The 15,504-nt window shown below is 38.9% G+C and overlaps 1 long non-coding RNA gene across 2 annotated transcripts; it reads right to left on the minus strand.

Annotated features, from left to right (window-relative positions):
- Positions 1-11,789: 11,789 nt before the first annotated feature.
- LOC145106249 (uncharacterized) lies at positions 11,790-14,028 on the minus strand. 2 transcript variants are annotated; one of them, XR_013707526.1, is made up of 2 exons: positions 11,964-14,028; positions 11,790-11,849 (listed from the first exon to the last, which is right to left on the minus strand). It is a non-coding gene; the product is annotated as an uncharacterized LOC145106249 (long non-coding RNA). The 2 variants fall into 2 exon arrangements; XR_013707525.1 differs by having other exon boundaries at positions 11,790-11,856.
- Between the last annotated feature and the right edge of the window lie 1,476 nt (positions 14,029-15,504).

Genomic DNA, 15,504 nt, shown 5'->3' on the forward strand with positions numbered 1-15,504 from the left:
TGATCTTTGGCACGGTCAAGGAGGGCATACTGGAGATATTAGATGAGAGGCTGGGAGCCTTCCGTGCAGAGATGGTGGCTATGATAGGAGCGCGTACTTTGACATTCCGAGAGTTTAGAGCTTGTGGCGCACTAGATTACCATGGGGCTAGGGACCCCATTGCTAGCAGCAGGTGGTTGGCCGATGTTGCCAACGCCTTTCGTACGAGCCGATGTCCCGAGGGGGACAAGGTCCGACTTGCCTCCTGTCTTCTGAAGGACAGAGCACGGGATTGGTGGGAGGAGGTTGGACATGCCATTGGAGATGATGTCGTGTTGGACGCGATGACATGGACTGATTTCTCGGCTAGGTTCAGGGCCGAGTTTGCACCGGTGATCGAGGTGCAGCAGCTAGCACGAGAGTTTCAAGATTTGAAGCAGACGACTGAGACTGTGGCGGAGATCACTGCCAAGTTCAGAGAGAGAGCCCTTCTCGTTCCGCAGTATGTGGCGGACGAGGAGATGAAGAAGGCTCGATATCACGAGATGCTAAGATGTGACATCAGGCAGTTTGTGAGCAGGTCCAGCTGCAAGACACTGGAGGACATGATTGCTCGTGCCAGAGAGAGAGAGAGAGAGAGAGATTGATTTGGAGTTAGAAAGGAAGAGGAAACCAGATGAGATTCAGGTAGCCACATGTTCAGGCAAGAGACCCAAGGGGTCAGACTCGAGATCGAGGGATTTCCAGAGCCGCAGCCGATGCGGGAAGTGTGGCAGGACACACGAGGGTGTGTGCAGGAGTGGCAGTAGTGGGGATTCAGGCTGCTTCAAGTGCGGCCAGACTGGTCATTTTAGCAGAGATTGTACTGCTGCCACCACTCAGGGATCAGACCTGATATGTTTTCATTGCAGTCAGAAGGGCCACAAGAAGGCCCAGTGTCCGAGTTTGCTTTCAGCAGGACAGGTGATAGCACCTGCTCCCGCGACTTTGAGGATCACCGACAGTCGACAGGGCCGGGCAGAGGCGCCTACGACACGGAGCAGGGCGTACCAGTTGGTTTCAGATGACATGCGAGCAGCCCCAAATGTGCCAGGTGTGTATCCTTTATCGGTTTGACAGTTTTATCTGTGATATAATTGCTATGGTACTGCATCGATATTATTGATTGTACTTTGGATTTTGTCTCCTGCTTATGATTGAGTTATATGCCATCTGCATACCATGGGTTTAGAGTAGTAGTCCGTAGTTGTATCCCTTTAAGAGCAGGTCACTCAGGATGCGGTCGTTGTAGCAAGCGTGAGATTGGGATTCTAGAAGTAATTCACCAGCTTTCAAGGACGGTGGCGACGTGGTATTGGTTAGTTTTGGAGCACCAGTAGTGGTAAGCATAAGTTTTTAGTAGATCGACCATGGGGTGGTAAGAAGGATTGGGAATCCTTTCCAGACAGTGAACTGTAAGGAGCTAGTTGAATCGAAGTGGGGGAGGAACCCTCGTATAGTCAGGAACGGAAGAAAGTGCGAAGCTGGGATGAGTTCGCAACTTTGTTGAGCAGGATAGTAGTCCGAGTGGCTGATCGGATTGAGAAACGCGTGAGTTGGGAGTTGGGAAACTCCCCAGTGTTGAGTACGTGTAATAGCGATCAGTATATGATTGGTTTGGGAAACCAGGTTGAAGATTTTCTCGCAAAGACGTGATTTTAGTTAGGATGTAAGACTGCGGGTAAGCCGTAGCATTCATTAGCAGTTTAGTTAGCGGAGTGTGGGCGGGGGCCCGTATCTCCTAGTTAGCAAGGTAGGGATCAGGAAAGGGTAGTTCGGTGTGATTAGTATGGAGTTGGCCTGCGTAGCCCTAGAGAGGTGAGACCTTGGGAGAGGCCGCTCCAGGAAACAGTTGGGTGAGACCCGTGGGCGAGGTCCGTATGTTAGTAACGGTATAGGTGAGACCTAGGAGCAGGATTGCTAGGTAGTATGGTTCGGGTGAGACCCGTGGGCGAGGCCCGTGTGATAGTAGCTAGGCAGGTGAGACTAAAGAGAGAGACCACTCTAAGATATGGTTTGGGTGAGATCCGTGGGCGAGGCCCGTGAGATTATAGCAGCGCAGGTAGGACCTGGTAAGGACCTTAGGGTCAAGATAGGGGATCGAGGATCCCAAGACTTGTAGCGCCAAAGTGGCAGAATAGATAGAGCAACTTAGATAGTCGAAGTTTCTTCGGAAATCGCTGAGAGCGACTGAGCGGTTGATCTTGAGTTTAGTAACCGGTGGGAGTCCGGTAAACCAGTTAATGGCAGATTAGTTGGGACCAGGGTGGTCTCGTTTTATCCGGAAAGTGGACAGGGAATAGCAGGATTTTCGGTCGGGGATAGCGATAGGAGAATTCCTGATGGAGCAGCTAGTTGACCGAGAGGTGCTACGCCACTCACAGCAGGGTTGAATAATCTTAGAGGGAAGGGTTTGATCCTGTTGCGCAGCTCTCGTATGAGTCTAAGCGTTGCAGGGATGAATCTTTTACTCGAAGGATTATCTAATCCATTCGCTGGGATGCGTGCTCAGCACTAAGTTATAGTAGTAAGAAGTATTCAGTGTGTACCGGCAGCAGTGAACAACACTGGGAGTGGCTGGAGTAATGGATACCGTGAAGGGTATGTCCTTCACAGTGATAGAGGAGGTGGTTAATTATGGAACGTTGCCTTGGGAAGGCTAGTGAACGCACAAGGAAAATGGGGTGAACCCCTAGGATGTCCAGCATAAGTACTCGAGGAGTACCGGAAGGATTGTCAGTTGAGTAGGTTGTGTTCTTAGGATTATCGGGATCAGAGTGCACTTGAGGATTGTGATTTGCAAGGACTAGTGTTAGTCTGAGTGACCGGGCGGAAGGTCAATGGAAATGGTCAGCAGGAGTTAGATTCCTCAGGCAGAAAGGTTGAAAGCGGATTACAGGACAGTTGGCCGTAGCGGACTTCGAGGACGAAGTCTAGTTTAAGTGGGGGAGAGTTGTAACACCCGGTATCAGAAAAGCCAAGAAAGGAAAGGAAAACCCTAAGTCAAAGGGGGGTCAACTCGTCGAGTCCAAGGAAGAACTCGGCGAGTCGGAGCGGGATCCGGGTGTAAGATTAAATGACCGACTCGACGAGTCGGAAGAGTGGACTCGGCGAGTCAGGTCTGGGTTTGGAAGCCCTAATTCCGGGACTTGGTGCTCTATTTAAGCATCTTATTCTCTTCCCTAGGGTTCATTACAGCCTCTCTCGTCCAGAACCCCAAAACCCTAGCCACCCAACTTCATTTTTGGAGCTTTTGGTGAAGATTAAGGTCCATTGGAGTGAATTTCGAAGGCTTGGGAGAAGGAGCAAGGAAGGAAGTGTAGATCCAGCCTTCACATCGAGTTGGCAACTGTTAGAAGGTAAAAAGTCTGGACCTTGAGCTTTCAATTGATAAATCCCCTTTCTAGCTTGCTTTTGGTCACATTTGGATCATTTCCAAGGTTAAACCGAGTATTAAACCCTTAAGGATGGTTTGGACAACAGATCTGGACACTCCTGAGCTTTAGAAGCTCAAAGTAGTGGCTTTATTTAGCTAAGGTCCCATTTCATGACCTAGGTCTTCTTTGAAGCTTGGATTAAGTGTTTTAGCCCCATAACACTTTGCATGCACGTAAAGTTAGCAACTTTACGTGCAATGCTAGCATAAGGAGTCCAGATCTATGAGTTGGAGGTGTTGGAATGGTCTGTAATCGACAAAATAGAGATGCCACAAGATGGACTCGGCGAGTCAGTTCATGGACTCGGCGAGTCGGGTCGCAAACCCAAACCCTTCTGTTTACGATTCGGATCAGTGAGTGGAGTTAGTAGAGGTTTCAGCCAGACTGGGTCTGTAATGGACATGAAGATCATGGTACTCGACGAGTTCGAAGAGGAACTCGACGAGTCCAAGACAATCTTCTTAGTTATGAAGATGAACTCGACGAGTTGTTCATACAACTCGGCGAGTCATGGTCTAGACATTCATACGATGATGATGAACTCGACGAGTTCAAGGATGAACTCGGCGAGTCGGTTGAGGATAGTCCCGAAGTGTTAGATGAAGGAGAACTCGTCGGGTTCTCGCTAGACTCGACGAGCGGAGTCGGGGTTGTTTGGGATTTGAGGAGCATGGACTCGACGAGTTGGTAGAACAACTCGGCGAGTCGAGTCAACTGGAAGTTGACTCTGACCGTTGACTTTGACCTTGAGAAGGACCTTGACCAGAGTTAACCTAGTTGACTTCTGGAGGACAGTTAGGCTAATTGTTATTGTTGGTATTGGTAGCTCGGGGAGCTAGAGGAGCAGCGGTTCAGAGAGTTGTCAGACAGCAGCCAGAGGGTTATCAACAGCTTCAGCAGTTTGAGGTGAGTTTCCCTTTGTGTGAATGGGTCTACGGCCACAATGCCGGCCCATGTAGTTATGAGTAGGAAGACCCGGGGGTTAGCCCTAGGCACTGTATGCTAGTATGATATTCAGGACCAAGGTCCAATATCGGGCTGGTGCCCAAGGAATGGTTTGCATGATAGAGTATACTTGTTGTCTGTGTGATACTTGTATATGCCTGGTAGGGAGGTGAGTGTGGGCGAGGTCCCGTATCTCACCAATAGAAGAGTGTGGACGGTGTTCCATATCTCATTAGCAGCAGAGCAGGGGCGAGGCCTAAGGTAGGAAGGGAGTGAGTGTGGGCTGGGCCCGTATCTCACTATCAGTGGGAGTGTGGACGGGGCTCCATGTCTCATCAGTAGCAGGGCAGGGGCGGGGTCCAAGATAGGCGAGGCCTTAGAACAAGAATTCAGTAGTATACGTTCAATTTGTGTGTTATTATATGATTGTATGTTAGCATATGTTAGCGGGCGGGGCCCAGAGACAGGCGGGGCCTAAGAGAAACAGATATGTACATCGAGCGGGGCTCGAAGCCAGGCGGGGCCTGTTGTAGCGGGCGGGGACCGAGGTAGTGGGCGAGGCCCAGTAGTTGCAGTATGCGATTATGTGGATGGTATGTGGTAGGTTGGGGAACTCACTAAGCTTCGTGCTTATAGTTTTCAGTTTTGGTTTCAGATACTTCCGGTAGCGGAGGGAAGAGCTCGGGATGATCGCATGGCACACACCATAGTTAGTCAGCCTGGGATGTTTTACTCTGATGAAATGAACAAGTGTTTTGAAAAGATACTCTGATTTGTTATATAACTCTTTTAGTATGTTTGAAATGATTTAATACTATGGTTTAGTTATGATTTAAAAATGAAATTTTTGGCCTTGAATTTTCGGATGTTACACTGATAAGGAAGGTCTCCACATCCTATATAACAAGTACTTAGTTCTCCTTTATAGTCGATATGAGATCAGAGGCACTACTCTATCCCCCGTATAAGGGGTCGATATCCATGTCGAAAGTCGAACACCCCCGTGTCCTGGATTTGATACTATTTGTTACATCCTTAGCAACACATGCCAATATATTATCTGCTTTGGGCCACCCGACATAAAGACTTCCTAGGGTCACTTATTCTACAAATTTCTTATGGGATCTGTTGCCCGTGCGACAATAAAACGCGTCCTGGTAGGAAGATCTCTACACCCATTATAAGGAGTGCTAAGTTCCGCTTCCCAGTTAATGTGGGATCAAAGTAACTACTCTTTATATGATACCAGTTTGCTCATCACCTTGTCGGGGTCTTGAATTTCTAGGGCCGCCCCAAGTGACGTGATGTTCCTGTCGAGGTCGAAGAGCCATATCAGCACTGCTAATTGTAGGGCATGTATAACACATAGTCATATAATTTTGAATGATGTATATGTGTTATGAGCCCTATTTAAAGTTATGAAGCAATTCATAACCACATACCTTTTGTATGCTAATGTGGATAAACCTTTCTCTAACTATATTCATATATATGTGCAACAATTCATATTTTTCATGAACCTTGCATTGAGTTGCTCTAAGCGCCCCTCCTCGGTCTATTTTAATAAATGATGTTATACACTATAAAAATATAAACCCTTACACTTTAGAAATATATCTTCATTATTCATAAACTTTTTAAATGTTTATTAATAGGTCCTATCATTTTATTCATTAATTTTATATACATACATACATACATACATACATACATACATACATACATACGTACGTACGTACGTACATACATACATACATACCCGAGTCCTATACAAATGAGGTAAGGGGGAAGTAGGATGGTCAACAGACCCAACCGTAAGGTTGGAAAATTGCTTCCGTAAGGACCTCCAACAAAATAAAATTTATCAAGTACATATACAAATAAGAATATAAAGATAATAAAGTTTTGTAGTCATACCTAACGAAAATACAATAGTTGAAACAAATACCCTAAGTAAACAAATAGTAGATAGTAAGAAAGAGTAAATATGAAGGAACTGCAAGACAATCACAAACAAAGAGGATGTATCTAGACCCTAGACTAAGTCAATACTACTATGTTACCCTAATTCAAGCCTCTTTACTCGCCTATCTAAAGACATGTCATTGGTAAGTGCTAACTCTTTGAAGTCATGTCCTCGGTAAATGCTAACTTTTTCAAGTCTAACCTAACAATATCTTCCCATTTACTTTTCTGTCGACATTTCCTCCTTGTACCATATACTACTCCTAATAGTAGCAATCGGTTGTCTCCTGTATACCTGACCAAACCACCGTAATCTTCATTCCCTAATTTTTTTAATGATTGATGTTAATCATTAAACAATAAAAAAAACAAATTATCAACTAAAAATATGTAATGATATATATGATTTTCACTTCTATAAAACTAAAAAAATAAAACTTATGTTAAAAAAGTGTTTGTCAAAATATATTTAATAAAGGTGTATATATATATATATATATATATATATATATATATATATAGAGAGAGAGAGAGAGAGGACAATTATATAAATGAGAACGCGAGAACAAATCTGGGCCATATATTTATTTGTGCTGCAAAACCCCCGAGTGTACCGATAGAGGTGTCGGTGACGATGACATATATCCTCTTTAATAAATGAAGGTTTTTTTTGCCACTTGTCAAATTCTCAAGAGTTTTGTCACATGTAATTTTATGGGAGTTTTAGAAGTATTATTTTCCACTTATCATTTTTTGGGAATTTCCATTTTTTTAAAAATAAAATTCCACAATGTTTTATAAGGAAAGAGAATCATTCTATTAATTTGATAATAAAGTCTCATAAATGTTCTAAAGAATATTTGATTTATTTTATAAATGTTCCAAAAGATTACATTATGTTATGTAAAAATATTATTTTATAAAATATTTAATGTTTAATTATTGATATTAAATTTTTATTTTTGATAAACTCATGTAGTACACGGGTCTCACACCTAGTTTATACATAAATAAGTATATTCATATATGATTAAATATGTGTCTATTATCAAGTGATTATTCATATATAAATATATTTACATTCCTTTATCGCGTCGATACGTGGAAGAGTTTTGCGGCAAAAAAAATATGTGGCCTAGATTTGTTCTCGTGTTCTCGATTTAATAATTGTTCTCATTTGAACCTTAATATATATATATATATATATATATATATATATATATATATATATATATATATATATAGGTTTAGGTTATTATATTCAAAGTAATTATTGTGTTATTGTATGCATAAATGTGGGCCAATCAATTTTACTTATTTTAAGTAAGTGATTATTACATATTATTGAATTAAAGATAATTCAAAAATACCATCTATTCTAACTAGAAGGGTATTTTAGTCAATTAATATAGATTTAATAAAGGAAATTTGCATATTTTAAGGAAAATTGCATATTTTAAGGGAAAATAGATTCTATTAATTTTAAAAATCTGATTGTATGGATGATAATTCTCCTAATTCGTAACATTCTGACGGAATATGTTTATCAATATATTGAACCATACAAGAATACACATCCTGACATAATATATATTTTGATTTAATGAACTTCTTGAAGAATAACAAAATTTTGGATACAAGTTAAAAAAAATTTCATTACATTCTTAGAAAAGAAAAAAATTTATATACTATTCTATGATAATGTTACACTTATTAATAACAAAGAAATACAATATATAAATTATTCTACCAGAATATACTATTACATATATTTTTTTCATTATATTGTATATTATTCTGTTGGAATAATCCATTCTTTTTGGAAGATTGATGGTCATTGTTCATCTTCATCCCATACAATGTTCATCTTCAAGATTCTATTCTGACAGAATCGGAATTCAAGATTCCATTCCAGTAGAATGTTGTAAGTTTCATTTGTACCCTGTTTTGCTTTGATATCTCTCGTTTCGTTCCCGGCCAAGAAAACAAGAACATTCTTGTTCTTGATTTCATGTGTACCTGCAAATGAGAAATACAACCACTCATTTTTATTGCTTAATCTTCTTCTTTCCATGACAATTTCAAGCAATAATCCTAGGGTTAAATGATCGACCTAACAGTATATCTACGCCTCATCCCTCACCATCATCTAACAGTGATGTATCGATTAAGTCATGTATCATAAACTCCATCTGCATAGCTCACTAGAGGTCCATCTGCAATTGATCAAAGTTTTGTTTGGCAGGAAAATTATAAATCAAGATATACCTCTGAATATAAATAGTAACGCTGAAACATATTACAACATTTAGTATACCTTTTACATAACCAATCTCCCCTTTTTAACTCAACCTGATCCTGATTGTCTCCTGATAAGTAATGGAGAAATTTGAAAACGATATTATCATTTAAGAGGTGGAGAAGTTTCACAGAGGATTATTGTCAAACAGGTGGTCAGCTCAGAAGCATCGTAAATTAGAAACCCAATGAAGAACAATGTTATATACCTCATGAGATCGGGCCGATCACGGGCAAAGTTAAGACAGACATATTTCTGGGTGATGATTTTAGGGTTTGACATAGATGCTTAAGCATCTTACCCTGATTCAGAATGTCGTGATTCAATCCAGAACAATCGGCCGTGAGAGTCGACGACTATGCCTCCGAGACACACCCACTGCCACCACAGCAAGGTGGCAGGTAGTCGACGATGGCAGCAATGGCCGGCGGCCATGGCAGCCGGCGGTGATGGTGATTTGAAGACGAGGACCAAAAAAAAAAGAGGAGAATGAATGAGGAGAACCATTACCTTGGAACCGCAACTACAAGCCAAACACCTCTAGATTGACCTCTCCTTCTCTAGATTAGTAAAGTTCCTCGATCACAGCTTCACCTTTCGTCCCTTCCTCCTCGTTGTTCTCTATTGAAGCCGCACCCACCAAAACCGGTTGCAGTTTAAAGGTCGACGTCTACGGTAGGGTTTTAAATTAATTTTCCTAAAATTAAAGGAAATAATAATTTAATTATTGAATTACCAAAATTATTTAATAGGTAAGATTACAATTTTACCCCTATCTAGGTTTTTGAAATGATTGCCCCACAATTATGCATACAACCACACAATAATTAGTTATAATACCTGAACCTATATATATATATATATATATATATATATATATATATATCAATTTTTGTTTTGTGTTTTTAAAGAATTATAATAAAGAATATAATGTGAAAGTATTGTATAATAGGAGGGAAGTAAAATGAAAAATTAGATTATATAGTTGGGTCTCTTCATTTCAACAAACCTCGACCAAAATGGTAAAAACCTATTTTCTACTTTACGGTAAAAAATATATGGAGCGGGTCTTGGGACAAGACCTGGCAATTTCATACACGACACGATTAACACGACACGAACACGATACGAGTTTTCCGTGTATGTGTTTTATAAATTCGTGTTTCGTGTTTATCGTGTCTGACACGTATTTTAAATTCGTGTTTCGTGTCTTACACGTGTCAAACACGAATTTACATGTTTAGACACGTATAAGACACGATACAAATTCGTGTTGACACGTGACACGTATAAACACATATATACTTTAGGGTTAAATTTTGTATTTATAATATATTATGGACCAAATTTGTAAAATTCAATAACTAGTTTATAGTCATAGCTTAAAAAAAGCCATTAAAAACGTGTCTATTCGTGTTTTTTCGTGTAACACGGCTAAAAAACGTGTCTATTCGTGTCATGTCACGTGTCACACAATTTTTTACGTGTCGTGTTCGTGTTTGATACCCCAAACACGTTTTATAATTCGTGTCGTGTTCGTGTTTAGCAAATTTGTGTCGTGTAAATTCGTGTCCGACACGAATACACGACACGCAGACACGGATTGCCAGGTCTACTTGGGACAATGGTAGAGGGGTACTTGAAAATTGAAATATACACATAACACATATACATAAGTTATTTTTTTTAATTAGAGAGTTCTTCATTTGGCACCCACTACTCAAGCTTTCTATCCAAATTCACCCTACTTTCTTTGCCATAAACAGCAACAGTTTAATGGGTTAGTTTAAAGGGTTAGTTAGTATTATTTTTTCAATTTTTTTATATTAATTAATAAAATGGACCCATAAACCTTAAGGTCAGGCTCCGCTATAGACCTTTACAATTTTCATGGAGCCCTATAATGGATGCTGGTTTAATGCTTTTGTACCTAAAGAGTTTTATTTATTGTAGATGTGTAATAGAGTATTTGAGAAAGTTATGAAATATTTCATTTTACAAAGAGATCGATCAAAAAGAATATAACTGTAAATAACGATAACAACGAATAAATAACATCCATAGAAATGTAACCAATTAGGGAAACCCCAAACTCACAAACGGAAACGGATGAAAAAGCCATGAAATGGATAAATAAGCAACAGACACAATTAGCTGACAACATCACTCAGAATGACCTTAAAGAGAATTACTCTCAAATTATGAGATATATGGTAACAATTGAGATATATAGTACAACCAGTCTCCTCTGGAAATTATAATTTAGTAACACTCGGCAAGAAGTTCTATATGCTGTCTAAGATATATTTACGTCCAAGAGCAGCTATTCTAGACTCCTCCCTTGCAATCTCGAGCCTTTGCTGGTTTCTTTTGATATGTTCAAGATCAGAAGCAGATAGTACTCCCTCTGGCATATTAGAGGCAACTGAAGAATATTGGATATTAGTAATTGGATTATGAAGTACACTAGTAGGAGCATAAACATTTTGTGGTACGTAAGAATTGTGGCCATGATGTGGAACTACTCCTTGACCATGAGTTTGATTTAGGAGAATCATCATGGGAGTATGGGAATTAGATTGAGCACAATGCACATGAAGGTCAAACTCGCAATCAGAACATGAATAGGATAATCCATTTCCAGTGTGTTTACAGGAATTGCAGTAAAAGGAATTGGAGGGATAAGTTGGATAAGGAACTAAAGTAAGAGGATGAGAAGGGTGTGATGGGTGTTTTAGTGACCGGGTTGCCCGAAAGCATTGCTCGTGTAACACAAATTTGCACTGCCAACAAATGTATATAGTCCCCATGACCAGAGAGTTGCAGCCGGAGCATGACATCTTCTCAGCTTCATGTGCTTGGTGGATGACGAGGTTGTGTGCATGGCTGAAATGCTTGTATCCAGTATCCATCTCTTTCTTTTCTGTGTGGGTGTTTGTGTGCAATGGGATAAAATGGATGTGAATAAGACTATGTGTGCAAAGTTGAAAAGCTTCATCAATAGTTTAATGCATTAATGAATAAGGTAACCGTAGTGGGTTGAGTGGACTAATAAAAAGTCGTCAAAGTCACCTCTTTCCGAATGGCAATACTAAAAGGATTGGGGAATCGAAATGGTTACAGACCTGGTCAATCTATGAACGCGAGATTGTCAACCCTTCCCATAAGATGCTTTTGTGGAGAGTCTTAACTCTCAAGTTTAATGAACAAACATAAAAATGAGCATAATAAGATTCTTTAATCATAATATTTAAAGTTAATAAGTATGAGTGTTCATATCTGGTTATGAATTGACTTACAAAATACCGTCGATTTGTTTAACAGACCTGATGAGGCATTTGTTTAACAGCTTGGTTACTTGTCTGTGGAGCTCTTCAAATTCCTTAGGATTCATCCGGTACGCGGGTTTGTTTGGGATCACCGAGCCTGGTAGGAAATCAATGCAATGTTGGACATCTTGCATCAGTGGTAGCTCCACGGGTATTTAGTCCGGGAAGACATCTTTGAATTCCTTGAGTAACGGTTTGACCAGACTTGGTGTCGTGACATGTTTCTTGTTCTTTTCAGTCACGACAAGAGCATACATCAATAGTGGAGTGAAGTGTCGATTAAAGTCCATAAATGCTAATTTTCTAAGAACTAGTGCCTCGGTTCCCGTTTCACGTGTTCGAGAGGTGCTGAGGTGATATTAACACCATCATTGTGAAAAGAATAGGTGTTTTTAAACCCATCATGCTTCGTTTGTCGGTCGTATTGCCAAGGTCATCCCAACAACACATGACATGCATCAATGGGAATCACTTCACACCATACTTCATCTGAGTATTTGTTGCCGACAGAGAACTATACAAGGCATCAATGGTTAACTTTAACAACGTTCCCCTTTTTAAGCCAAGTTAACTGGTATGGTTCGGGATGAGGTTCCATTTTTAATGCCAACTTCTCAACCATGCTTGTAGCCACCATGTTTCATGTTGTTACGGAGCCACAAGGTGTTGTCAACAGATGGTGTTGATGAAGTGCTTAAGACTCTTTGAGTTATTAAGGCCTTACCTTTATCCGGGTAAATAACTTCACTGTCTTCAATTTCAGCATCATCATTGGTATCATATATAGGATGAGTTTCCTCGACAGGTATGTCATCAGTAAGGGTGACAAGCTGTTGATTTAGACAATCTCTTGTAAAATGTCATATTCCGTGGCATTTAAAACATCGGTTCAACCGAGTTGTCGTGGTGGCTGGTGTATTTCCCCGAGAAGTCTTGGCTTTGATTGGGCCAATTTTACTTCCGGTTCCTGTTGAAAAGTTGGTAGGGGATCAAAAGGTTTCGGTCTTGGTGGTGCTGCTGAATTTGGAGGGAGTTCCCCTGCTTCTGATTTTGTTTTGCTTCTCGACCTTCAAGGCAAGTCCACACACATCTATAAAAGTCCAATATGGTTGTAATTCTAGAAAACGGGCTATAACTTGTTCTTCTGGTTCTTCGGCTCCACACAGCATTCGTAACTTGTCAATCTCATTGATAAAGTCTTGTCGATGATTTATGGGAAAAACTTTTCACATAACAGTTTCCTCATTTTCAACCAGGTCTCAACTTTCGATTTCTCTTCTTGAACCCTTTTTTTCTTGACATGATCCCACCATAATGAAGCATATTTTCGAAGTTTAAGGGCAACGAGTTTTACCTTTAAATTGTTGGAATAACTCTTAATTGAAAAACACATTCAACCGTTCTAAGCCAATCGATAAATTCATCAACTTGAGCCTTCCCATCGAAACCAGGGATTTCGATCTTGACTCCAAGATTACGAATTGGGTCTGCTGCCTGTGTCTCACGTCATGGACGTCTATTGCCGAAGGGGTTGCCAAAACCGGCACCGTCATCCCAGATTCTGGTGGCTGTCTTCATTTCCTCCCCATGTTCTTCATGTTGCAATTCCAAATCTCGAACTCGTTGTTGTAACCTAGTGATCGTTGCAACGTCATGGGGATCCCGTACATACTCATCGTTGCCTCTGTCGGCGTCTCTACATCATTGTCGATTTCCTCATCCATTGTGAGCCATCGTCATCTGAGCTCTGATAATGCCGATTCTATGTCACCCGAAAGCTGGAACAGAAAACAACATAGGATTTCCACAAACACACATTTTATTAATCAATCAAAGTCTAAAGCTTCCCTCAATACGTCCCAAACAAAAAAGGCTAAAACCTAAAAAACTAGGAAACAAACTAACAAAAGGATAAATCTAATCTTTTCAAAACAACATAAAAGATAAATAAAAAAGATAAAAACATAAATAAAATAATGAAAACCGAATGGTTTGGGATCCCACTCGGTCATCACGAGCCAACGGCTAGGTCAGGTCATTGCTATCAAAATCAATTCTCTTTCTAATAATGTAACTTGTATGTATGTTTATAGAGGTGGTTCAATTGAGAAAATAAAAAATGTTGAGAATGAGAGAATCATTCTCAGCCACTCATTTAATCTAAGCATAAAAAGACACGGTGGCAAACTTGTAAATATGATAACAACTTTCAATCTCAAATACGTATCTGTAGAGAATTAGATTACAGTTCAAACCCATTCATCGTTCATCATCCAAATTTCTTCTTCAACCTTCAACAATCATCCAGATTTCTTCAATTAAATCATCATCAACATCATCCAGTGCTAATCAATCATCGATCTTCGTCAATAACATGTTTATCAACACGCTTCAACAGTTAACAACAAAAATTCATTTTTGGTTCTTTTAATCCAACCTTCACTTCTACATGAATACGATCAGATCTTCAACATCTACGATTAATTATACTCTCAACGTCATTAGATCAACATCATCGATAATCAACAAAAAATTCACTTCATATCATTCATTCAACATCGATTATCAAATAAAACTTCAAAATCGAGGTTCGAAAAAGATCAAATCGTTTTTTTTTTTTTGAAAAATTTCATATAATTCTCTATCAATCTACTATTTTGTAAGATTTAAATAGTCAAAGTATCATGTTTTTAACATTTTTAAAAAAGTTAAATTGTATGCACTTCAACTGTTTGATGAAATGCATAAACTAAATTACCACGTTATATTCATATATGAATATGTTTTCTCACCTGAATCAGTATATGATTATTAAAACAAAAAAACAAATATGCAAGTCTGTATGTTATTCATATGTGAATAATATATAAAAATTATATATATTTGTGAAAATACCTTGTAATATTCATATGTGAATATACTGTGTAATATTCATAAGTGAATATATCATCTAATATTCATAAGTGAATATATCATCTAATATTCACAAGTGAATATACTATGTAATATTCACATGTGATATACCATGTAATACTACGTAATATTCAGATATGAAAATATTATCTAATATTCATAAGTGAATATATCATCTAATATTCACAAGTGAATAAACTACGTAATATTCACAAGTGAATGCATCGTCTAATATTTAAATATGAATATACTATGTTTATTATATGCTATATTCATATATGAATGATACTTAAATTGTAAAAAAAATTAATCATAGTTTTTATTCATAAGTGAATAACGAATGTATTGTAGTAAAAATCTGATTCATTTTTATTCACTTATGAATAACGATAACTGAAAATATAAAAAAAATAAATTTTTTATTTTATCTTAAAACTATATCAATATGGATGTCTATTTGTAGAGAATAAAAAATCATGAATTTTAGTATATTTAAAATCATTTTTCGATAAAAATAGCTTCTTAAAAATTAAAAAAAAACGAAAAAACTATGTTTTTGTATATATTAAGGTAATGCTTAGCATAGTTTAAGGAAACA

Source organism: Lactuca virosa, chromosome 4 (genome assembly GCF_052849685.1).
Source record: "Lactuca virosa cultivar CGN04683 chromosome 4, Lactuca_virosa_CGN04683_v6, whole genome shotgun sequence".
Lineage (NCBI taxonomy): Eukaryota > Viridiplantae > Streptophyta > Magnoliopsida > Asterales > Asteraceae > Lactuca > Lactuca virosa.